General features: G+C 49.5%; 1 protein-coding gene, 2 non-coding genes and 1 pseudogene across 3 annotated transcripts in view; 3 read left to right on the top strand and 1 right to left on the bottom strand.

Annotated features, from left to right (window-relative positions):
- LOC140424756 (nuclease EXOG, mitochondrial-like) overlaps positions 1-25,725 on the bottom strand; it is a 387,484-nt gene that overhangs the window by 231,676 nt on the left and 130,083 nt on the right. The window lies entirely within an intron of this gene.
- LOC140425928 (U2 spliceosomal RNA) lies at positions 6,912-7,102 on the top strand. The gene has a single exon (XR_011948081.1). It is a non-coding gene; the product is annotated as a U2 spliceosomal RNA (small nuclear RNA).
- LOC140425946 (U2 spliceosomal RNA) lies at positions 13,453-13,642 on the top strand. The gene has a single exon (XR_011948093.1). It is a non-coding gene; the product is annotated as a U2 spliceosomal RNA (small nuclear RNA).
- Positions 21,699-21,878, top strand: LOC140425937 (U2 spliceosomal RNA; annotated as a pseudogene).

Here is a 25,725-nt window from a genome sequence, read left to right as displayed (position 1 = left end):
GGCCTATTCTGCGCTGTATTATTCTGGGACACGGTGGCATTGTGGTAACGTCACTGAACTTAGAGACCTAATGCTCTGGGGACATGGGTTCAACTCCACTGCAGCAGTTGTTGTAATTAAATTTATTTAGTAAAGTGTAAAATTGACAGCTCGGCATCAGTAATGGTGACCACAAAACTATCAACTGTCATAAAACCCCTCTGGTTTATTAATGTCCTTCAGGGAAGGAAATTTGCCAACATTGTCACTCCAAAGCCACAGAAACATGGTTGACTCTGAACTGTCCTGAAATGATCGAACAAGCTCCAGAGAAATGGGCAACAAATGCTGGCCTTGCCAGTGACTCCCATATCCCATGAAAGAATTAACTTTTTAAAAAGCAATACAAATGAGATATCACACTGCAATTTTCATTCCTATAATGTTTATATTTTAGAATATTTATAACTTGCAGTCATGACAGTCTGCGAGCTTCAACGGCAAGTTGTTATTGAGAATATTCAATTTTAAAATATGCTTCCAAGTAGTGAGGCGCACTGAAACTAAACTAAAGATTGGGGGGGGGAAGGGAAAGTCAGGGAACCAAGAGGTGAAGTAATCAGTGGGAAGCGTAGCTGCTTAGGAATACAAAAAAGCACGAAAAGACAAAACTCAGGAGAGGTTACGATAGTCCCCATCCCACAAAATATGACACAGTGTATGGAAAGGCTCAGTAAACCAAGGTCCACCACACTAAGAAAACAAAAAGGGACGGTCAATAGAGAATTAAAGGTGCTATATTTAAATGCGCGCAGTGTACGGAACAAGGTAGATGAGCTTGTGGCCCAGATTGTGACTGGCAGGTATGATGTGGTAGGCATCACAGAGACATGGTTGCAGGGGGTTCAGGACTGGCATTTAAACATCCAGGGATTCACAACCTATCGAAAAGACAGGGAGGTGGGCAGAGGGGGCGGGGTTGCCTTGTTAATTAGGAATGAAATTACATCAATAGCACTAAATGACATAGGGTCAGATGATGTGGAGTCTGTGTGGGTAGAGCTGAGGAACCACAAAGGCAAAAAAACCATAATGGGAGTTATGTACAGGCCTCCTAACAGTGGTCAGGACCGGGGGCACAAAATGCACCACGAAATAGAAAGTGCATGTCAGAAAGGCAAGGTCACAGTGATCATGGGGGACTTCAATATGCAGGTGGACTGGGTAAATAATGCTGCCAGTGGACCCAAGGAAAGGGAATTCATTGAATGTTTACAGGAGGGCTTTTTGGAACAGCTTGTGATGGAGCCCACGAGGGAACAGGCCATTCTGGACTTAGTGTTATGTAATGAGCCAGACTTGATTAAAGATCTTAAAGTAAGGGAGCACTTAGGAGGCAGTGATCATAATATGGTAGAATTCAATCTCTAATTTGAAAGAAAGAAGGTAGAATCAGATGTAAAGGTGTTGCAGTTAAATAAAGGTAACTACAGGGGCATGAGGGAGGAACTGACGAAAATCGACTGGGAGCAGAGCCTAGTGGGAAAGACAGTAGAACAGCAATGGCAGGAGTTTCTGGGAGTAATTGAGGACACAGTGCAGAGGTTCATCCCAAAGAAAAGAAAGGTTATCAGAGGGGGGATTAGGCAGCCATGGCTGACAAAGGAAGTTAGGGAATGCATCAAAGCAAAAGAGAAAGCCTATAATGTGGCAAAGAGTAGTGGGAAGTCAGAAGATTGGGAAGGCTACAAAAACAAACTGAGGATAACAAAGAGAGAAATAAGGAAAGAGAGGATCAAATATGAAGGTAGGCTAGCCAGTAACATTAGGGATGATAGTAAAAGTTTCTTTAAATACATTAAAAACAAACGGGAGGCAAAAGTTGACATTGGGCCGCTCCAAAATGACGCTGGTAATTTTGCGATGGGAGTCAAGGAAATAGCTGAGGAACTAAATAAGTACTTTGCGTCAGTCTTCACAGTAGAAGACATGAGTAATATCCCACCAATTCCGGAGAGTCAGGGGGCAGAGTTGAATAGGGTAGCCATCACAAAGGAGAAAGTGCTAGAGAAACTAAGAGGTCTAAAAATTGATAAATCTCTGGGCCCAGATGGACTCCATCCTAGAGTTCTAAAGGAGATAGCTGAAGAAATAGTGGAGGCGTTAGTTATGATCTTTCAAAAGTCACTGGAGTCCCGGAAAGTCCCAGAGGATTGGAAAATCGCTGTTGTAACCCCCCTGTTCAAGAAGGGAACAAGGAAAAAGATGGAAAATTATAGGCCAATTAGCCTAACCTCGGTTGTTGGCAAGATTCTAGAATCCATTGTTAAGGATGAGATTTCTAAATTCTTGGAAGTGCAGGGTCAGATTAGGACAAGTCAGCATGGATTTAGTAAGGGGAGGTCGTGCCTGACAAACCTGTTAGAGTTCTTTTGAAGAGATAACAAATAGGTTAGACCAAGGAGAGCCAATGGATGTTATCTATCTTGACTTCCAAAAGGCCTTTGATAAGGTGCCTCACGGGAGACTGCTGAGTAAAATAAGGGCCCATGGTATTCGAGGCAAGGTACTAACATGGATTGACGATTGGCTGTCAGGCAGAAGGCAGAGAGTTGGGATAAAAGGTTCTTTTTCGGAATGGCAACAGGTGACGAGTGGTGTCCCGCAGGGTTCAGTGTTGGGGCCACAGCTGTTCTCTTTATATATTAACGATCTAGATGACGGGACTGGGGGCATTCTGGCTAAGTTTGCCGATGATACAAAGATAGGTGGAGGGGCAGGTAGTATGGAGGAGGTGGGGAGGCTGCAGAAAGATTTAGACAGTTTAGGAGAGTGGTCCAAGAAATGGCTGATGAAATTCAACGTGGGCAAGTGCGAGGTCTTGCACTTTGGAAAAAAGAATAGAGGCATGGACTATTTTCTAAACGGTGACAAAATTCATAATGCTGAAGTGCAAAGGGACTTGGGAGTCCTAGTCCAGGATTCTCTAAAGGTAAACTTGCAGGTTGAGTCCGTAATTAAGAAAGCAAATGCAATGTTGTCATTCATCTCAAGAGGCTTGGAATATAAAAGCAGGGATGTACTTCTGAAGCTTTATAAAGCATTAGTTCGGCCCCATTTAGAATACGGTGAGCAATTTTGGGCCCCACACCTCAGGAAGGACATACTGGCACTGGAGCGGGTCCAGCGGAGATTCACACGGATGATCCCAGGAATGGTAGGCCTAACATACGATGAACGTCTGAGGATCCTGGGATTATATTCATTGGAGTTTAGGAGGTTGAGGGGAGATCTAATAGAAACTTACAAGATAATGAATGGCTTAGATAGGGTGGATGTAGGGAAGTTGTTTCCATTAGCAGGGGAGACTAGGACCCGGGGACTTAGAATAAAAGGGAGTCACTTTAGAACAGAGATGAGGAGAAATTTCTTCAGCCAGAGAGTGGTGGGTCTGTGGAATTCATTGCCACAGAGGGCGGTGGAGGCCGGGACGTTGAGTGTCTTTAAGACAGAAGTTGATAAATTCTTGATTTCTCGAGGAATTAAGGGCTATGGAGAGAGCGGGTAAATGGAGTTGAAATCAGCCATGATTGAATGGCGGAGTGGAGTCGATGGGCCGAATGGCCTTACTTCCGCTCCTATGTCTTATGGTCTTATGGAAACTATAGGTGCTATCTTTCTGCAGTACGTATTTGGCATCAGCCGTGAATGCTATTTCACAAGTTACATGTAATTTGGATTTAATTTCTCCCAAATTCTCTCTCAGATTTTCTAGTTCTGTTAAGTGTTTCGGATTACTTTTATCAGCGCAAAACCCATATTGTGATTTAAGAGTAAGGCCACTTAGGTTGCAGACATGCAAAAGCTAAATGGTGTGGCATTATCTCCAGCATAATCCTTTGGTCATGCCTTTTGCAGGATATTGGCTATCTGGTGTGAAGCCAAGTTCAAAAGTATTCATAATGGAGCAGCAGATTCATTGAAACTCTTTGGGAACTTTCGCAATTTTTTTTTCAATGTTTGTATTTGAAAGGATAGTGTCAATACTAAAAGTTGTAGTAATAATCAGGGCCGAGTTTTAAGGCCGATTTAAATTGGATATCTTAAATTAAAGAATTGAGCAGTTTAAAAACCACAGTCTGCAGAAGGCAGAATCCGAATGTACAAAACTCAAGTCTGTCTGAAGCAGCTCTTGAATAACCCATCAAGTAATTATCCTTGCTACTTGGGATTCACTGGTCTATTGTCCACAGTTCACGATATCCATCAAGCGATCGTTGTTCCTACTTAAGATGCATTGGCCTATTGTTCACAGTTCCTGTTATCACATTAACGGATAGTCACTCCCACTTAAGATGCATTGGCCTATTGTCCACAGTTCCCATCAAGCAATCGTCACTCCTCCCAAGGCAGGCTCAGGTACCCTGTCAACAGGTCATCAACCAGAACGTTGGGCACTGAGACCCTGCCTCCTGAGACTCCATTGGCCGAAAGCCAAGGGCAGTTTGACAATGCAACAAGGATAAAAAGATAGGTATTTGCCAGACAGGGAAGGAAAAAACTGGAAGCTAAGACTGGAAGCTTGTGTGAGGTGACCTTGACCAGACTTGAAGGAAGGAAACCAGCAAGGAACAGCCAGCGAGAATCACCTTTACAAAGTGGAACCAGAGGGACTCCAGGATCAGATCTGCAGCTTACCAAATGACCTTTACGGGAAGGATAGTCGAATCCTGGGTGTTTCTTGTAAGTAAAGTGGGTAATGTATGGGTTAACTATATTTAATAAAGTGTTGCATTATATCGGTGTTCTACTTTGTTCTCCTCATAAATAAAGCCACCTGGATAAACTTTAATTAAAGAGCTGGTTGAAGTATCCGAATTGCACAGATACCTCAAAGTATAACCCATTATTCTAAAGCTGGAGTGCTCCTTCTAAGATGAGCGTGAGGTCAGGTGTAATGCCTGGATCTGGTACGTCCCTCTTGTGGGGACCATGATTTGGATTCAATTTGAACTGTTGTTTTGGAGCAGGCAAGGAGCTGGATTAGGCGTTTGCCCCCTGTCCACACTCTGAGCTCTGGCTTTGTAACTCTGATAAAGTAATTTAAAAAAAAGACAGTGACATAAGAATGAACAATGTATGTACCTATCTCCTAACGTTGGAGCTGCGAAGCAACCGCACCAACCACTGTGCTGCCCCACTCCACTAGGTTCTCGATCTCCCTCCTGAATTCTGACTCAACGTTGTAGTCCTTTGTCATGTGTCCCTCCTGCCTGCAGTTTTTGCAGAAGGTGACGCTGCAGTTGGCAGCAGCATGTCCCATTTTGGCACCGGTGCGACACACTCGTGGGTGCCCCGCATAATAAAGGTAGCTGCGGCTTCCTCCAATGGCGAAACTGGAGGGGGGTTGCAGGATGGTTCCGTTCTCAAGGTCACCTTGACCTGGTGTTCACTTGTCCTTGTCCAGATGTCCTTGCCAAAGGTGTCCTTCAGTCCTTTCAGCTCGACGCACCTGGCGAGGAACGTGAGCGCATCAGACACGGGGATTTGGGGGTTGTACATGTGCAGTGTAACAACCCGGTTTCGCTGCGACGGTAGCGTGAACAGAGGCTCCGCAGTCAGGATAGACAGGGGCCCTGGTTGCCTTTTTCCTTAAAACGCCTTCAGGGGCAGGGGGAGCTGACGTTTCTGGTCCAGGTGACCCTTTGTCAAAGCTCTTTGTTTGGACGCGGGGCGTTTACTCTTTTCTCTCCCTGCAGATGCTGCCAGACTTGCTGAGATTTTCCAGCATTTTCTCTTCTGTTTTTTGCCCCTTGGTATTTCTGAACTCCACCCATACAGACTGCACATTGTCAGAGCTAATATCCTTTCTCATTATTGTGTTAATTTCCTCTTTAACCAGCAGTGCCACACCACCACCTTTTCTTTTATGCCTGTCCTTCCTAAATACCGAATACCCTGGTCACCCTGCAGCCATGTCTCCGTAATCCCAATTATATCGTACCCATTTATACCTATCTGCGCGATTATGTTAAAAATCGAATGAAAATATTTTTTCAGGCACCTCAAAGATTCTGGAGTGTAAGCCACCTTGCATCACAAAAACAGTCCAGCTGACCTAACACAATTGAGCCAGCAGTCAGTTTGTCTGCTGCAGCAGCTTTGAACAAAGACTGCCGTTCGCAGGCTAGCAGAATTCCTTTCATGATACGGCCTCTGGACGCGATGAGAAATCTTGTTGCCCAGCCCGAGTGGTTAGACTCTGCAATGCACTGCCTGAGTGTGCAGCGGGCAGGTTCAAGCCTGCCTTTCTAAAGACAATGGGATAATTATCTGAAGGGAAAACAAGGGGCTGGTTTAGCACACTGGGCTAAATCGCTGGCTTTTAAAGCAGACCAAGGCAGGCCAGCAGCACGGTTCAATTCCCGTACCAGCCTCCCCGAACAAGCGCCGGAATGTGGCGACTAGGGGCTTTTCACAGTAACTTCATTGAAGCCTACTCGTGACAATAAGCGATTTTCATTTCATTTGCAGGGCTACGGGGCGTGTGGCACCAGGCGAGTTGGTTGCTGCTGCTGTATTCTCACTGGCAAGACGTGCAAGTGTTTTCAAAAGTTTGTTCCGCAGCAGCAGCCTGTAACAGTGACGTACGAGGTTAGGCACCATCCTCTCCGATCTGATTGGGAGAGTCACCCGCTCCCATCCGATTGGTGGCGTACTGTTCATCTACATAACTGTCATGCTGTCTGACTGAAAAGGGGGAAAAGAGGCAAGTTCTGTCAATAGGAATCTCCTGTTCCAATGAGAAAGGCCAGGAGCAATATGACAAGAGTGAAAGTTTCAATGCTTACATCGAAAAGTCTTTGAATGCTGTCAGCCTGCTGTAAACGAAGGAAGGCATACGGCACTTCGCCAATTCAAGAGTATTGGGCATCGCTTCTCGGCCTTTTGGCTAAGATCAAGTGTAGTATCTGTTCTTATCAGTTTAATATCTGATACGTCCCTTATCTGGGGACCATATATTAAATTGATTTTTGGAGCAGGGAGATGGAATAGGGGCTTGCTCTGTCCACTCCACGCATCGACCTGGTATTGCAGTACCTCCGGGAACGGTGCACACACCCCCTTTATGGGGAATTTCAAAGTCAAAAAACAGCTCAAGCATGTACATGCACTTCTCTACTTCATGCCTTTTCTCTTCATTCTCCAATATGGACAATCTGCTTACAACACTTTGCAACCACTCGCCTGCTGTGCATCACTATTTCTTCCTGAAGCCGGTGCTGCCCCAGTGCTGCGGCTTTCAACCAACAGATGCTTCTGCTTGCAACACTTCCCCAACAATGGATATTTTGATGCAACGCTTCCCCAACAATGGATATTTTGATGCAACGCTTCCCCAACAATGCATATTTTGATGCAACGCTTCCCCAACAATGGATATTTTGATGCAACGCTTCCCCAACAATGGATATTTTGATGCAACACTTCCCCAACAATGGATATTTTGATGCAACGCTTCCCCAACAATGGATATTTTGATGCAACGCTTCCCCAACAATGGATATTTTGATGCAACGCTTCCCCAACAATGGATATTTTGATGCAACACTTCCCCAACAATGGATATTTTGATGCAACACTTCCCCAACAATGGATATTTTGATGCAACACTTCCCCAACAATGGATATTTTGATGCAACACTTCCCCAACAATCCACATTTTGACATCACTTTCAACAGTCTCGCAGCTTGCATCAATCGCTTCTCGGCCTTTTGGCTAAGATCAAGTGTAGTCTCATTTGATTGAGGGAAGCTGAGGATTTCGATGACGATCGTGGATTGGAGAACTCGGAGGGATTGAAGTCGCCAAAGAAGAAACGTTTGGAGCTTGGCTGCTATTGGTGGATCTACATGCTGGCCTAAACCTCGGGTTTAGGCCTAACGCCGATACAGTTTCACACCCAACGTACGAGCTATGGATGCAGCTGCATCCCGACCACCAGGCTGGGGCGTGCGAAACACTGTCCGAGTCACAGTGAAGAAAACGGATGGAGAGTCACCTTTGGACCGGAAACACTTCGTGAAGAAGGTGCTGCTCGAGTGCTGTGGGTTTAAAGCAACAGAGATCTTCTGCTTGCAAAACTTCCCCAAGAATGGTTTCTTTGATGTCACCTTCAAGAGCGTCGCAGCGTGCATCAAATTCTTGAACGTCTTCAAGGAAAAAGGTAACCAGAGTCCCTTGTCGATCCTGACTGCGGAACCTCTGTTTACGCTACCGGCACAGCGAAATCGGGTTGTTACACTGCACACGTACAACCCCCACGTCCCTGTATCTGATGTGCTCACGTTCCTCGCCAGGTACGCTGAGCTGAAAAGTGACAGCGTGCAAGTGAAAGACACCTTCGGCATCTGGACAAAGAACAAAGAAAGAACAAAGAACAAAGAAATGTACAGCACAGGAACAGGCCCTTCGGCCCTCCAAGCCCGCGCCGACCATACTGCCCGGCTAAACTACAATCTTCTACACTTCCTGGGTCCGTATCCTTCTATTCCCATCCTATTCATATATTTGTCAAGATGCCCCTTAAATGTCCCTATCGTCCCTGCTTCCACTACCTCCTCCGGTAGCGAGTTCCAGGCACCCACTACCCTCTGCGTAAAAAACTTGCCTCGTACATCTACTCTAAACCTTGCCCCTCTCACCTTAAACCTATGCCCCCTAGTAATTGACCCCTCTACCCTGGGGAAAAGCCTCTGACTATCCACTAAAGAGTGAGCACCAGGTCAAGGTGACCCTAAGAACGGACAGCAACGGAGCCATCCTGCATCCCCCCTCCAATTTCGCTATTGGAGTAAATCGTGGCTACCTCTACTACGTGGGACAGCCACGTGTATGCCACACCTGTGGCAAAACGGGGCATGTTGCCGCAAACTGCAGTGTGACCTTCTGCAAGAACTGCAGGCAGGAGGGACACATGACTAAGGACTGCAAAGAAGACAAGTGCTGCAACCTGTGTGGGGAGGCCGGCCATCTTTACAGGGCCTGCCCGAAACGCGGGGCAACATACGCTGAAATCATCAGCAGCGGAGTTAAAAAGGCGACCAGAGAGGAGGTGCATACACCCTCCACCGAAAAAGACACCACGGCTCAGAATGAGGAAAAGCAACAAAAGGGCCCCCAACAAAAAGAGGAGGCCCCAGCACCTCCTGACAACCCAGCCCCAGCCCCATCTGATGAGGAACACTCAATGGAAGAGGAAGAGGATGGGACAAAGAATAAAGAGCCCTGGGAAACCGTGAACAGGGACAAACGTAAGAGGAAACAAAAAAACAAACTGAAGAACCCCCTGAGGGGTAGTGGCAAAAAGCGACACCTCTCAGCCGGCGCACTTAGTGCCGACACCTCATCCGATGAGGGAAAACAGGACAAGAATCGGCCTCAGATAAAGAGGCAAAGCACCAACGTGGAACGGAAGGCACAGACCCCCCAGACCACCGACCGGGAAGAAAACAAGGTCACAGACCAACCCCCGCTAGCAACGAGCAGCAACAACCCAGGTGAAGACCGGCCTGCAACCCCAACACCTACTGACTGCCACGACGAACCCCAGGGCTACACCACCCCCCCAATGCATCTGCATCAAAATCACGGGGCCAGTACGGACCAGAACAGTTTTCTCAGCCCTGCAACTGTGCTAAAGTTTGCGAGCACCACCGGCATGCTGGGGAACATTCAACAGCTGGAACAGCCAACTGTATAGACTCTGGACTCTTGAGACTGGTAAATCTATCTTTTTATAATGGGTTTAAAAATTGCATCCATAAATGTGCGAAGCATCAAAGATACTTCGCGGTGTGTAGCCACACTCAACCATTTGGCAAATGTAAAAGCTGACCTACTGTTCCTGCAGGAGTGCGGAATTCCGCACCTCAGCAACTACAGGCGCTGGTCGAGCTGGTGGTCCCACGGGCCATCCATCTGGTCAGGAGGAAACGACTGCCGCTCCTCCGGCCTGGGTATTCTGCTGCGGGGAGGCAACTTCACCATCTCCGACGTTAAGGAGGTGGTGGGCGGGCGCCTCCTCGTAGCAGACGTGAAATACAAAAACACCCCTCTCAGACTTATTAATGTGTACGCCCCGGCCGTAAAAAGTGAGCGGCTGGCAGTTCTTCAGCAACTCCCACTGCTGTTGGCCACCTCCAAGCCGGTCATCCTGGGTGGTGACTTCAACTGCATCATCGATGCGGCTGGACGATCCAGCAAAGCCGACAGCAAACTAGACGCTACGTCCAGACTCCTGATGGAAACGGTAAAAGACGCCAAGCTGCTCGACGTCTGCAGCAACCCTGCAGACGGCGCGCAGCGTAGATACACATGGTCACGGCCAGACGGGTCCGTCCGCTCCAGGATAGACTTCTTCTTTGTGTCCCGAGCTTTCACGGTCAGGTCCACCGACGTAAGGCCGGTGTTCTTCTCTGACCACTGCCTCGTACTGGCCGACTGCCACCTGCAGGAAGACCAGGGGGTAGGCAGGGGGACGTGGAAGCTAAATGTAAAACTGCTGACCCCTGAGAACATCGAGGAACTCAGGAGGGATTACAAAGGTTGGAGAACCGTGAAACCCCTCTTTGAGGCCCCACATCTCTGGTGGGAAGCAATCAAGGGGAATATCAAGAGGTTTTTCATCCTCAAGGGCGTTCAAAAGGTGAGAGAGAGACGAGGGGTCATGTCCAGGCTCCAGAAAAGTATGCAAAATTTGCTCCAGCTGCAGTCGATGGGGGTGGATGTCAAGGAGGATCTCCAAGAGGTGAAGAGCCAGCAATCCTCGCTCTACACCTCGGAGGCCTCCAAGGTTATCTTCCGTTCCAGAGTCCGCTCCGTGGAGCAGGACGAAAAGTGCTCACGCTTCTTCTTCCAAAAGGTGCACAGAGACACCTCTGTGATCAGCAGCCTGAAGGAAGAAGATGGCTCTGAAAAGTCATCGCAGTCTGACATCCTGAGGATCAGCCAATCCTTTTATGCCGGACTGTATGACCTGAAGCCAACAGATAGCACTGTTTCCCAGACCTTCCTGTCGACTATCACGGAGGTCATAGGCGACAGCGAGCTGGAAAACCTGGACAAACCACTAACTCTGGACGAGCTGACAAAGGCCGCCAAGTCCTTCGAGACGAGTAAAACTCCCGGAAGCGACGGCTTACCGGTTGAGTTGTATTCGGCTCTGTGGGACTGGATGGGCCCAGACCTGCTGGAAGTGTACGAGAGTATGCTTCTGGAAGGCAGCATGTCAGAGTCCATGAGGAAAGGCATCATCACCCTCATCTACAAACAGAAGGGGGAAAGGGAAGAAATTCGAAATTGGCGACCCATTTCACTGTTGAATGTGGACTACAAAATTCTAGCAAAGGTCATCGCCAATCGGGTCAGGTCTGCTCTGGAGTCGGTGATCCACCCTGACCAGACCTGTGCTGTACCCGGCAGGAAGATCTCTGATAGCCTCGCGCTACTCAGGGATACGATCGCCTACGTGCAGGACAGGGGGGTGGACACTTGCCTCATCAGCCTTGACCAGGAGAAGGCTTTTGACAGAATATCGCACACCTACATGATGGATGTGCTCTCCAAAATGGGGTTTGGGGAGGGAATTCGCAATTGGATCAAACTGCTCGACACAAACATCTATAGCGCAGTCTCAATCAATGGGTGGGAATCAGAAAAGTTCCAGATCAGATCTGGAGTCAGGCAGGGCTGCCCTCTCTCCTCTGCCCTTTTTGTGTGCTGCATAGAACCTTTTGCCGAGTCCATCAGGAGGGATCCGGGTATAAGAGGAGTGACGATCCCAGGCAGTGGAGGCATGCAAGTCAAGGCCTCCCTGTACATGGACGACGTTGCCGTCTTCTGCTCGGATCCTGCGTCTGTACGCAGGCTCTTAACCACCTGCGACCAGTTTGAACTGGCCTCTGGAGCCAAGGTAAACCGGGGCAAGAGCGAGGCCATGTTCTTTGGGAACTGGGCCGACCGGTCCTTTGTCCCCTTCACTGTCAGGTCAGATTACCTGAAGGTGCTGGGGATATGGTTCGGAGCTGCTGGGGCGTGCACCAAAAACTGGGAGGAGCGCATAGGAAAGGTAAGACAGAAACTGGGCTGGCGGGAGCAACGCTCCCTCTCCATTGCGGGCAAAACCCTGGTCATCAGGTGTGAGGTACTCTCGGTGCTACTGTACGTGGCGCAGGTCTGGCCCATAACCCGACCCTACGCCACAGCAGTCACCCGGGCCATCTTCAAATTTATCTGGCGATCCAAGATGGACCGTGTCCGAAGGGACACCATGTACAAACCTGTGGAGAAGGGAGGGCGGAACGTACCCAACGCCTCCCTCATCCTGTTGGCCACCTTTGTGTCCAGCTGCATCAAGCTGTGCGTGGACCCCCAGTATGCAAACACCAAGTGTCACTACATACTGAGGTTCTACCTGTCCCCGGTGTTGCGAAGGATGGGCCTGGCCTCATTGCCGCGGAACGCTCCAAGTAGTTGGACCGTACCGTACCACCTGTCCTTTGTGGAAAAGTTTTTGAAGGAAAACACCTTTGACCACAAGGCAATGAAGCAGTGGTCAGCACGTAATGTCCTCGAGGCCCTCAGGGAAAAGGAGACCGTGGAGGACGTTGGATGGTTCCCTGAGCAGACTGCCAGAGTCATCTGGCAGAACGCCTCATCACCAGAACTTTCAAACAAGCACCAAGACCTAGCTTGGCTGGTGGTGAGAAGGGCCCTCCCTGTCAGATTCTTCATGCACACCCGAAGGCTCTGCACCAATGCACGCTGCCCTCGGAGTGGCTGTGGGGGAAATGAGACGGTCACACACCTCCTTGTGGAATGTGCCTTTGCAAAGAAGGTCTGGAGAGAGATGCAGTGGTATTTGTCAAGGTTTATCCCAAACAGATCTGTGACACAGGACTCTGTGCTCTACGGACTGTTTCCAGGGACACACACCGAGACAAATATCAACTGCTGCTGGAAGGTCATCAACTCGGTAAAAGACGCTCTTTGGTCTGCCCGAAACTTGCTGATCTTCCAGTGCAAAGAATTGTCCTCGACCGAGTGTTGCAGACTGGCACATTCCAGGGTCCAGGACTACGTGCTGAGGGACGCACTCAAGCTTGGGGCAGCTGCCGCCAAGGCGCAATGGGGAAAGACCACTGTGTAAAGTCTTTCCAGCAAATGTACACCGAGGGGCGCGTAACAGTGTAAAGCCCCTCGGTCTGGGCAACCAACACTCCAATGTATAAAACAAACATGACAATGTAAATATTTAAGAAGGAATTGTAATGTAAAGAGTGATATGTGTATGACAATATCAAAATTGAATGAAAGAAAGTCAAGGCAACATGTAACCCTGCCGGAAATGTACAGTCAAGACAATTTGAAATGTTTCTGTAATGCTCATGATAAATTTTTATGAATAAAGTATATTTTTTTGAATAAAAAAAAAAAAAAAAAAAAAAATCTGTTCTTATCAGTTTAATATCTGATACGTCCCTTATCTGGGGACCATATATTAAATTGATTTTTGGAGCAGGGAGATGGAATAGGGGCTTGCTCCGTCCACTCCACGCATCGACCTGGTATTGCAGTACCTCCGGGAACGGTGCACACACCCCCTTTATGGGGAATTTCAAAGTCAAAAAACAGCTCAAGCATGTACATGCACTTCTCTACTTCATGCCTTTTCTCTTCATTCTCCAATATGGACAATCTGCTTACAACACTTTGCAACCACTCGCCTACTGTGCATCACTATTTCTTCCTGAAGCCGGTGCTGCCCCAGTGCTGCGGCTTTCAACCAACAGATGCTTCTGCTTGCAACACTTCCCCAACAATGGATATTTTGATGCAACGCTTCCCCAACAATGGATATTTTGATGCAACGCTTCCCCAACAATGGATATTTTCATGCAACGCTTCCCCAACAATGGATATTTTGATGCAACGCTTCCCCAACAATGGATATTTTGATGCAACGCTTCCCCAACAATGGATATTTTGATGCAACGCTTCCCCAACAATGGATATTTTGATGCAACGCTTCCCCAACAATGGATATTTTGATGCAACGCTTCCCCAACAATGGATATTTTGATGCAACGCTTCCCCAACAATGGATATTTTGATGCAACGCTTCCCCAACAATGGATATTTTGATGCAACGCTTCCCCAACAATGGATATTTTGATGCAACGCTTCCCCAACAATGGATATTTTGATGCAACACTTCCCCAACAATCCACATTTTGACATCACTTTCAACAGTCTCGCAGCTTGCATCAATCGCTTCTCGGCCTTTTGGCTAAGATCAAGTGTAGTCTCATTTGATTGAGAGAAGCTGAGGATTTCGATGTCGATCGTGGATTGGAGAACTCGGAGGGATTGAAGTCGTCAAAGAGGAAACGTTTGGAGCTTGGCTGCTATTGGTGGATCTACATGCTGGCCTAAACCTCGGGTTTAGGCCTAACGCCGATACAGTTTCACACCCAACGTACGAGCTATGGATGCAGCTGCATCCCGACCACCAGGCTGGGGCGTGCGAAACACTGTCCGAGTCACAGTGAAGAAAACGGATGGAGAGTCACCTTTGGACCGGAAACACTTCGTGAAGAAGGTGCTGCTCGAGTGCTGTGGGTTTAAAGCAACAGAGATCTTCTGCTTGCAAAACTTCCCCAAGAATGGCTTCTTTGATGTCACCTTCAAGAGCGTCGCAGCGTGCATCAAATTCTTGAACGTCTTCAAGGAGAAAGGTAACCAGAGTCCCTTGTCGATCCTGACTGCGGAACCTCTGTTTACGCTACCGGCACAGCGAAATCGGGTTGTTACACTGCACACTTACAACCCCCACGTCCCTGTATCTGATGTGCTCACGTTCCTCGCCAGGTACGCTGAGCTGAAAAGTGACAGCGTGCAAGTGAAAGACACCTTCGGCATCTGGACAAGTGAGCACCAGGTCAAGGTGACCCTAAGAACGGACAGCAATGGAGCCATCCTGCATCCCCCCTCCAATTTCGCTATTGGAGTAAATCGTGGCTACCTCTACTACGTGGGACAGCCACGAGTATGCCACGCATGTGGCAAAACGGGGCATGTTGCCGCAAACTGCAGTGTGACCTTCTGCAAGAACTGCAGGCAGGAGGGACACATGACTAAGGACTGCAAAGAAGACAAGTGCTGCAACCTGTGTGGGGAGGCCGGCCATCTTTACAGGGCCTGCCCGAAACGCGGGGCAACATACGCTGAAATCATCAGCAGCGGAGTTAAAAAGGCGACCAAAGAGGAGGTGCATACACCCTCCACCGAAAAAGACACCACGGTTCAGAATGAGGAAAAGCAACAGAAGGGCCCCCAACAAAAAGAGGAGGCCCCAGCACCTCCTGACAACCCAACCCCAGCCCCATCTGATGAGGAACACTCAATGGAAGAGGAAGAGGATGGGACAAAGAATAAAGAGCCCTGGGAAACAGTGAACAGGGACAAACGAAAGCGGAAACAAAAAAACAAACTGAAGAACCCCCCGAGGGGTAGTGGCAAAAAGCGACACCTCTCAGCCGGCGCACTTAGCGCCGACACCTCATCCGATGAGGGAAAACAGGACAAGAATCGGCCTCAAATAAAGAGGCAAAGCACCAACGTGGAACGGAAGGCACAGACCCCCCAGACCACCGACCGGGAAGGAAACAAGGTCACAGACCAACCCCCGATAGTAACGAGCAGCAACAACCCAGGTGAAGACCGGCCTGCAACCCCAACACCTACTGACTGCCATGACGAACGCCAGGGCTACATCACCCCCCCAATGCATCTGCATCAAAATCACGGGGCCAGTACGGACCAGAACAGCTTTCTCAGCCCTGCAACTGTGCTAAAGTTTGCGAGCACCACCGGCATGCTGGGGAACATCGAACAGCTGGAACAGCCAACTGTATAGACTCTGGACTCTTGAGACTGGTAAATCTATCTTTTTATAATGGGTTTAAAAATTGCATCCATAAATGTGCGAAGCATCAAAGATACTTCGCGGTGTGTAGCCACACTCAACCATTTGGCAAATGTAAAAGCTGACCTACTGTTCCTGCAGGAGTGCGGAATTCCGCACCTCAGCAACTACAGGCGCTGGTCGAGCTGGTGGTCCCACGGGCCATCCATCTGGTCAGGAGGAAACGACTGCCGCTCCTCCGGCCTGGGTATTCTGCTGCGGGGAGGCAACTTCACCATCTCCGACGTTAAGGAGGTGGTGGGCGGGCGCCTCCTCGTAGCAGACGTGAAATACAAAAACACCCCTCTCAGACTTATTAATGTGTACGCCCCGGCCGTAAAAAGTGAGCGGCTGGCAGTTCTTCAGCAACTCCCACTGCTGTTGGCCACCTCCAAGCCGGTCATCCTGGGTGGTGACTTCAACTGCATCATCGATGCGGCTGGACGATCCAGCAAAGCCGACAGCAAACTAGACGCTACGTCCAGACTCCTGATGGAAACGGTAAAAGACGCCAAGCTGCTCGACGTCTGCAGCAACCCTGCAGACGGCGCGCAGCGTAGATACACATGGTCACGGCCAGACGGGTCCGTCCGCTCCAGGATAGACTTCTTTTTTGTGTCCCGAGCTTTCACGGTCAGGTCCACCGACGTAACGCCGGTGTTCTTCTCTGACCACTGCCTCCTACTGGCCGACTGCCACCTGCAGGAAGACCAGGGGGTAGGCAGGGGGACGTGGAAGCTAAATGTAAAACTGCTGACCCCTGAGAACATCGAGGAACTCAGGAGGGATTACAAAGGTTGGAGAACCGTGAAACCCCTCTTTGAGGCCCCACATCTCTGGTGGGAAGCAATCAAGGGGAATATCAAGAGGTTTTTCATCCTCAAGGGCGTTCAAAAGGTGAGAGAGAGACGAGGGGTCATGTCCAGGCTCCAGAAAAGTATGCAAAATTTGCTCCAGCTGCAGTCGATGGGGGTGGATGTCAAGGAGGATCTCCAAGAGGTGAAGAGCCAGCAAGCCTCGCTCTACACCTCGGAGGCCTCCAAGGTTATCTTCCGTTCCAGAGTCCGCTCCGTGGAGCAGGACGAAAAGTGCTCACGCTTCTTCTTCCAAAAGGTGCACAGAGACACCTCTGTGATCAGCAGCCTGAAGGAAGAAGATGGCTCTGAAAAGTCATCGCAGTCTGACATCCTGAGGATCAGCCAATCCTTTTATGCCGGACTGTATGACCTGAAGCCAACAGATAGCACTGTTTCCCAGACCTTCCTGTCGACTATCACGGAGGTCATAGGCGACAGCGAGCTGGAAAACCTGGACAAACCACTAACTCTGGACGAGCTGACAAAGGCCGCCAAGTCCTTCGAGACGAGTAAAACTCCCGGAAGCGACGGCTTACCGGTTGAGTTGTATTCGGCTCTGTGGGACTGGATGGGCCCAGACCTGCTGGAAGTGTACGAGAGTATGCTTCTGGAAGGCAGCATGTCAGAGTCCATGAGGAAAGGCATCATCACCCTCATCTACAAACAGAAGGGGGAAAGGGAAGAAATTCGAAATTGGCGACCCATTTCACTGTTGAATGTGGACTACAAAATTCTCGCAAAGGTCAAAGAACAAAGAGAACAAACAAAGAAATGTACAGCACAGGAACAGGCCCTTCGGCCCTCCAAGCCCGTGCCGACCATACTGCCCGACTAAACTACAATCTTCTACACTTCCTGGGTCCGTATCCTTCTATTCCCATCCTATTCATATATTTGTCAAGATGCCCCTTAAATGTCCCTATCGTCCCTGCCTCCACTACCTCCTCCGGTAGTGAGTTCCAGGCACCCACTACCCTCTGCGTAAAAAACTTGCCTCGTACATCTACTCTAAACTTTGCCCCTCTCACCTTAAACCTATGCCCCCTAGTAATTGACCCCTCTACCCTGGGGAAAAGCCTCTGACTATCCACTCTGTCTATGCCCCTCATAATTTTGTATACCTCTATCAGGTCGCCCCTCAACCTCCTTCGTTCCAGTGAGAACAAACCGAGTTTATTCAATCGCTCCTCATAGCTTATGCCCTCCATACCAGGCAACATTCTGGTAAATCTCTTCTGCACCCTCTCTAAAGCCTCCACATCCTTCTGGTAGTGTGGCGACCAGAATTGAACACTATACTCCAAGTGTGGCCTAACTAAGGTTCTATACAGCTGCAACATGACTTGCCAATTCTTATACTCAATGCCCCGGCCAATGAAGGCAAGCATGCCGTATGCCTTCTTGACTACCTTCTCCACCTGTGTAGCCCCTTTCAGTGATCTGTGGACCTGTACTCCTAGATCTCTTTGACTTTCAATACTCTTGAGGGTTCTACCATTCACTGTATATTCCCTACCTGCATTAGCCCTTCCAAAATGCATTACCTCACATTTGTCCAGGTTAAACTCCATCTGCCATCTCTCCGCCCAAGTCTCCAGACAATCTAAATCCTGCTGTATCCTCAGACAGTCCTCATCGCTATCCGCAATTCCACCAACCTTTGTGTCGTCTGCAAACTTACTAATCAGACCAGTTACATTTTCCTCCAAATCATTTATATATACTACAAAGAGCAAAGGTCCCAGCACTGATCCCTGTGGAACACCACTGGTCACAGCCCTCCAATTAGAAAAGCATCCCTCCATTGCTACCCTCTGCCTTCTATGGCCTAGCCAGTTCTGTATCCACCTTGCCAGTTCACCCCTGATCCCGTGTGACTTCACCTTTTGTACTAGTCTACCATGAGGGACCTTGTCAAAGGCCTTACTGAAGTCCATATAGACAACATCTACTGCCCTACCTGCATCAATCATCTTAGTGACCTCCTCGAAAAACTCTATCAAGTTAGTGAGACACGACCTCCCCTTCACAAAACCGTGCTGCCTCTCACTAATACGTCCATTTGCTTCCAAATGGGAGTAGATCCTGTCTCGAAGAATTCTCTCCAGTAATTTCCCTACCACTGAAGTAAGGCTCACCGGCCTGTAGTTCCCGGGATTATCCCTGCCACCCTTCTTAAACAGAGGAACAACATTGGCTATTCTCCAGTCCTCCGGGACATCCCCTGAAGACAGCGAGGATCCAAAGATTTCTGTCAAGGCCTCAGCAATTTCCTCTCCAGCCTCCTTCAGTATTCTGGGGTAGATCCCATCCGGCCCTGGGGACTTATCTACCTTAATATTTTTTAAGACACCCAACACCTCGTCTTTTTGGATCACAATGTGACCCAGGCTATCTACACCCCCTTCTCCAGACTCAACATCTACCAATTCCTTCTCTTTGGTGAATACTGATGCAAAGTATTCATTTAGTACCTCGCCCATTTCCTCTGGCTCCACACATAGATTCCCTTGCCTATCCTTCAGTGGGCCAACCCTTTCCCTGGCTACCCTCTTGCTTTTTATGTAAGTGTAAAAAGCCTTGGGATTTTCCTTAACCCTATTTGCCAATGACTTTTCATGACCCCTTCTAGCCCTCCTGACTCCCTGCTTAAGTTCCTTCCTACTTTCCTTATATGCCACACAGGCTTCGTCTGTTCCCAGCCTTTTAGCCCTGACAAATGCCTCCTTTTTCTTTTTGACAAGGCCTACAATATCATTCGTCATCCAAGGTTCAGGTCATCGCCAATCGGGTCAGGTCTGCTCTGGAGTCGGTGATCCACCCTGACCAGACCTGTGCTGTACCCGGCAGGAAGATCTCTGATAGCCTCGCGCTACTCAGGGATACGATCGCCTACGTGCAGGACAGGGGGGTGGACACTTGCCTCATCAGCCTTGACCAGGAGAAGGCTTTTGACAGAATATCGCACACCTACATGATGGATGTGCTCTCCAAAATGGGGTTTGGGGAGGGAATTCGCAATTGGATCAAACTGCTCTACACAAACATCTATAGCGCAGTCTCAATCAATGGGTGGGAATCAGAAAAGTTCCAGATCAGATCTGGAGTCAGGCAGGGCTGCCCTCTCTCCTCTGCCCTTTTTGTGTGCTGCATAGAACCTTTTGCCGAGTCCATCAGGAGGGATCCGGGTATAAGAGGAGTGACGATCCCAGGCAGTGGAGGCATGCAAGTCAAGGCCTCCCTGTACATGGACGACGTTGCCGTCTTCTGCTCGGATCCTGCGTCTGTACGCAGGCTCTTAACCACCTGCGACCAGTTTGAACTGGCCTCTGGAGCCAAGGTAAACCGGGGCAAGAGTGAGGCCATGTTCTTTGGGAACTGGGCCGACCGGTCCTTTGTCCCCTTCACTGTCAGGTCAGATTACCTGAAGGTGCTGGGGATATGGTTCGGAGCTGCTGGGGCGTGCACCAAAAACTGGGAGGAGCGCATAGGAAAGGTAAGACAGAAACTGGGCTGGTGGGAGCAACGCTCCCTCTCCATTGCGGGCAAAACCCTGGTCATCAGGTGTGAGGTACTCTCGGTGCTACTGTACGTGGCGCAGGTCTGGCCCATAACCCGACCCTACGCCACAGCAGTTACCCGGGCCATCTTCAAATTTATCTGGCGATCCAAGATGGACCGTGTCCGAAGGGACACCATGTACAAACCTCTGGAGAAGGGAGGGCGGAACGTACCCAACGCCTCCCTCATCCTGTTGGCCACCTTTGTGTCCAGCTGCATCAAGCTGTGCGTGGACCCCCAGTATGCAAACACCAAGTGTCACTACATACTGAGGTTCTACCTGTCCCCGGTGTTACGAAGGATGGGCCTGGCCTCATTGCCGCGGAACGCTCCAAGTAGTTGGACCGTACCTTACCACCTGTCCTTCGTGGAAAAGTTTTTGAAGAAAAACACCTTTGACCACAAGGCAATGAAGCAGTGGTCAGCACGTAATGTCCTCGAGGCCCTCAGGGAAAAGGAGACAGTGGAGGACGTTGGATGGTTCCCTGAGCAGACTGCCAGAGTCATCTGGCAGAACGCCTCATCACCAGAACTTTCAAACAAGCACCAAGACCTAGCTTGGCTGGTGGTGAGAAGGGCCCTCCCTGTCAGATTCTTCATGCACACCCGAAGGCTCTGCACCAATGCACGCTGCCCTCGGAGTGGCTGTGGGGGAAATGAGACGGTCACACACCTCCTTGTGGAATGTGCCTTTGCAAAGAAGGTCTGGAGAGAGATGCAGTGGTATTTGTCAAGGTTTATCCCAAACAGATCTGTGACACAGGACTCTGTGCTCTACGGACTGTTTCCAGGGACACACACCGAGACAAATATCAACTGCTGCTGGAAGGTCATCAACTCGGTAAAAGACGCTCTTTGGTCTGCCCGAAACTTGCTGATCTTCCAGTGCAAAGAATTGTCCTCGACCGAGTGTTGCAGACTGGCACATTCCAAGGTCCAGGACTACGTGCTGAGGGACGCACTCAAGCTTGGGGCAGCTGCCGCCAAGGCGCAATGGGGAAAGACCACTGTGTAAAGTCTTTCCAGCAAATGTACACCGAGGGGCGGGTAACAGTGTAAAGCCCCTCGGTCGGGGCAACCAACACTCCAATGTATAAAACAAACATGCCACTGTAAATATTTCAGAAGGAATTGTAATGTAAAGAGTGATATGTGTACGACAATATCAAAATTGAATGAAAGTCAAGGCAACGTGTAACCCTGCCGAAAATGTACAGTCAAGACAATTTGAAATGATTCTGTAATGCTCATGATAAATTTTTATGAATAAAGTATATTTTTTTGAAAAAAAAAAAAAAAATCTGTTCTTATCAGTTTAATATCTGATACGTCCCTTATCTGGGGACCATATATTAAATTGATTTTTGGAGCAGGGAGATGGAATAGGGGCTTGCTCCGTCCACTCCACGCATCGACCTGGTATTGCAGTACCTCCGGGAACGGTGCACACACCCCCTTTATGGGGAATTTCAAAGTCAAAAAACAGCTCAAGCATGTACATGCACTTCTCTACTTCATGCCTTTTCTCTTCATTCTCCAATATGGACAATCTGCTTACAACACTTTGCAACCACTCGCCTGCTGTGCATCACTATTTCTTCCTGAAGCCGGTGCTGCCCCAGTGCTGCGGCTTTCAACCAACAGATGCTTCTGCTTGCAACACTTCCCCAACAATGGATATTTTGATGCAACGCTTCCCCAACAATGGATATTTTGATGCAACGCTTCCCCAACAATGGATATTTTGATGCAACGCTTCCCCAACAATGGATATTTTGATGCAACGCTTCCCCAACAATGGATATTTTGATGCAACGCTTCCCCAACAATGGATATTTTGATGCAACGCTTCCCCAACAATGGATATTTTGATGCAACGCTTCCCCAACAATGGATATTTTGATGCAACGCTTCCCCAACAATGGATATTTTCATGCAACGCTTCCCCAACAATGGATATTTTGATGCAACGCTTCCCCAACAATGGATATTTTGATGCAACACTTCCCCAACAATGGATATTTTGATGCAACACTTCCCCAACAATCCACATTTTGACATCACTTTCAACAATCTCGCAGCTTGCATCAATCGCTTCTCGGCCTTTTGGCTAAGATCAAGTGTAGTCTCATTTGATTGAGGGAAGCTGAGGATTTCGATGACGATCGTGGATTGGAGAACTCGGAGGGATTGAAGTCGCCAAAGAAGAAACGTTTGGAGCTTGGCTGCTATTGGTGGATCTACATGCTGGCCTAAACCTCGGGTTTAGGCCTAACGCCGATACAGTTTCACACCCAACGTACGAGCTATGGATGCAGCTGCATCCCGACCACCAGGCTGGGGCGTGCGAAACACTGTCCGAGTCACAGTGAAGAAAACGGATGGAGAGTCACCTTTGGACCGGAAACACTTCGTGAAGAAGGTGCTGCTCGAGTGCTGTGGGTTTAAAGCAACAGAGATCTTCTGCTTGCAAAACTTCCCCAAGAATGGTTTCTTTGATGTCACCTTCAAGAGCGTCGCAGCGTGCATCAAATTCTTGAACGTCTTCAAGGAAAAAGGTAACCAGAGTCCCTTGTCGATCCTGACTGCGGAACCTCTGTTTACACTACCGGCACAGCGAAATCGGGTTGTTACACTGCACACGTACAACCCCCACGTCCCTGTATCTGATGTGCTCACGTTCCTCGCCAGGTACGCTGAGCTGAAAAGTGACAGCGTGCAAGTGAAAGACACCTTCGGCATCTGGACAAGTGAGCACCAGGTCAAGGTGACCCTAAGAACGGACAGCAACGGAGCCATCCTGCATCCCCCCTCCAATTTCGCTATTGGAGTAAATCGTGGCTACCTCTACTACGTGGGACAGCCACGAGTATCCCACACCTGTGGCAAAACGGGGCATGTTGCCGCAAACTGCAGGGAGACCTTCTGCAAGAACTGCAGGCAGGAGGGACACATGACTAAGGACTGCAAAGAAGACAAGTGCTGCAACCTGTGTGGGGAGGCCGGCCATCTTTACAGGGCCTGCCCGAAACGCGGGGCGACATACGCTGAAATCATCAGCAGCGGAGTTAAAAAGGCGACCAGAGAGGAGGTGCATACACCCTCCACCGAAAAAGACACCACGGCTCAGAATGAGGAAAAGCAACAAAAGGGCCCCCAACAAAAAGAAGAGGCCCCAGCACCTCCTGACAACCCAACCCCAGCCCCATCTGATGAGGAACACTCAATGGAAGAGGAAGAGGATGGGACAAAGAATAAAGAGCCCTGGGAAACAGTGAACAGGGACAAACGAAAGCGGAAACAAAAAAACAAACTGAAGAACCCCCCGAGGGGTAGTGGCAAAAAGCGACACCTCTCAGCCGGCGCACTTAGCGCCGACACCTCATCCGATGAGGGAAAACAGGACAAGAATCGGCCTCAAATAAAGAGGCAAAGCACCAACGTGGAACGGAAGGCACAGACCCCCCAGACCACCGACCGGGAAGGAAACAAGGTCACAGACCAACCCCGATAGTAACGAGCAGCAACAACCCAGGTGAAGACCGGCCTGCAACCCCAACACCTACTGACTGCCATGACGAACGCCAGGGCTACATCACCCCCCCAATGCATCTGCATCAAAATCACGGGGCCAGTACGGACCAGAACAGCTTTCTCAGCCCTGCAACTGTGCTAAAGTTTGCGAGCACCACCGGCATGCTGGGGAACATCGAACAGCTGGAACAGCCAACTGTATAGACTCTGGACTCTTGAGACTGGTAAATCTATCCTTTTTATAATGGGTTTAAAAATTGCATCCATAAATGTGCGAAGCATCAAAGATACTTCGCGGTGTGTAGCCACACTCAACCATTTGGCAAATGTAAAAGCTGACCTACTGTTCCTGCAGGAGTGCGGAATTCCGCACCTCAGCAACTACAGGCGCTGGTCGAGCTGGTGGTCCCACGGGCCATCCATCTGGTCAGGAGGAAACGACTGCCGCTCCTCCGGCCTGGGTATTCTGCTGCGGGGAGGCAACTTCACCATCTCCGACGTTAAGGAGGTGGTGGGCGGGCGCCTCCTCGTAGCAGACGTGAAATACAAGAACACCCCTCTCAGACTTATTAATGTGTACGCCCCGGCCGTAAAAAGTGAGCGGCTGGCAGTTCTTCAGCAACTCCCACTGCTGTTGGCCACCTCCAAGCCGGTCATCCTGGGTGGTGACTTCAACTGCATCATCGATGCGGCTGGACGATCCAGCAAAGCCGACAGCAAACTAGACGCTACGTCCAGACTCCTGATGGAAACGGTAAAAGACGCCAAGCTGCTCGACGTCTGCAGCAACCCTGCTGACGGCGCGCAGCGTAGATACACATGGTCACGGCCAGACGGGTCCGTCCGCTCCAGGATAGACTTCTTTTTTGTGTCCCGAGCTTTCACGGTCAGGTCCACCGACGTAACGCCGGTGTTCTTCTCTGACCACTGCCTCCTACTGGCCGACTGCCACCTGCAGGAAGACCAGGGGGTAGGCAGGGGGACGTGGAAGCTAAATGTAAAACTGCTGACCCCTGAGAACATCGAGGAACTCAGGAGGGATTACAAAGGTTGGAGAACCGTGAAACCCCTCTTTGAGGCCCCACATCTCTGGTGGGAAGCAATCAAGGGGAATATCAAGAGGTTTTTCATCCTCAAGGGCGTTCAAAAGGTGAGAGAGAGACGAGGGGTCATGTCCAGGCTCCAGAAAAGTATGCAAAATTTGCTCCAGCTGCAGTCGATGGGGGTGGATGTCAAGGAGGATCTCCAAGAGGTGAAGAGCCAGCAAGCCTCGCTCTACACCTCGGAGGCCTCCAAGGTTATCTTCCGCTCCAGAGTCCGCTCCGTGGAGCAGGACGAAAAGTGCTCACGCTTCTTCTTCCAAAAGGTGCACAGAGACACCTCTGTGATCAGCAGCCTGAAGGAAGAAGATGGCTCTGAAAAGTCATCGCAGTCTGACATCCTGAGGATCAGCCAATCCTTTTATGCCGGACTGTATGACCTGAAGCCAACAGATAGCACTGTTTCCCAGACCTTCCTGTCGACTATCACGGAGGTCATAGGCGACAGCGAGCTGGAAAACCTGGACAAACCACTAACTCTGGACGAGCTGACAAAGGCCGCCAAGTCCTTCGAGACGAGTAAAACTCCCGGAAGCGACGGCTTACCGGTTGAGTTGTATTCGGCTCTGTGGGACTGGATGGGCCCAGACCTGCTGGAAGTGTACGAGAGTATGCTTCTGGAAGGCAGCATGTCAGAGTCCATGAGGAAAGGCATCATCACCCTCA

This window comes from Scyliorhinus torazame, chromosome 6 (assembly GCF_047496885.1).
Source record: "Scyliorhinus torazame isolate Kashiwa2021f chromosome 6, sScyTor2.1, whole genome shotgun sequence".
Classification (NCBI taxonomy): Eukaryota; Metazoa; Chordata; class Chondrichthyes; order Carcharhiniformes; family Scyliorhinidae; genus Scyliorhinus; species Scyliorhinus torazame.
Note: the sequence above shows the minus strand (reverse complement) of the source record. Positions and strands in the feature narration are given on the sequence as shown.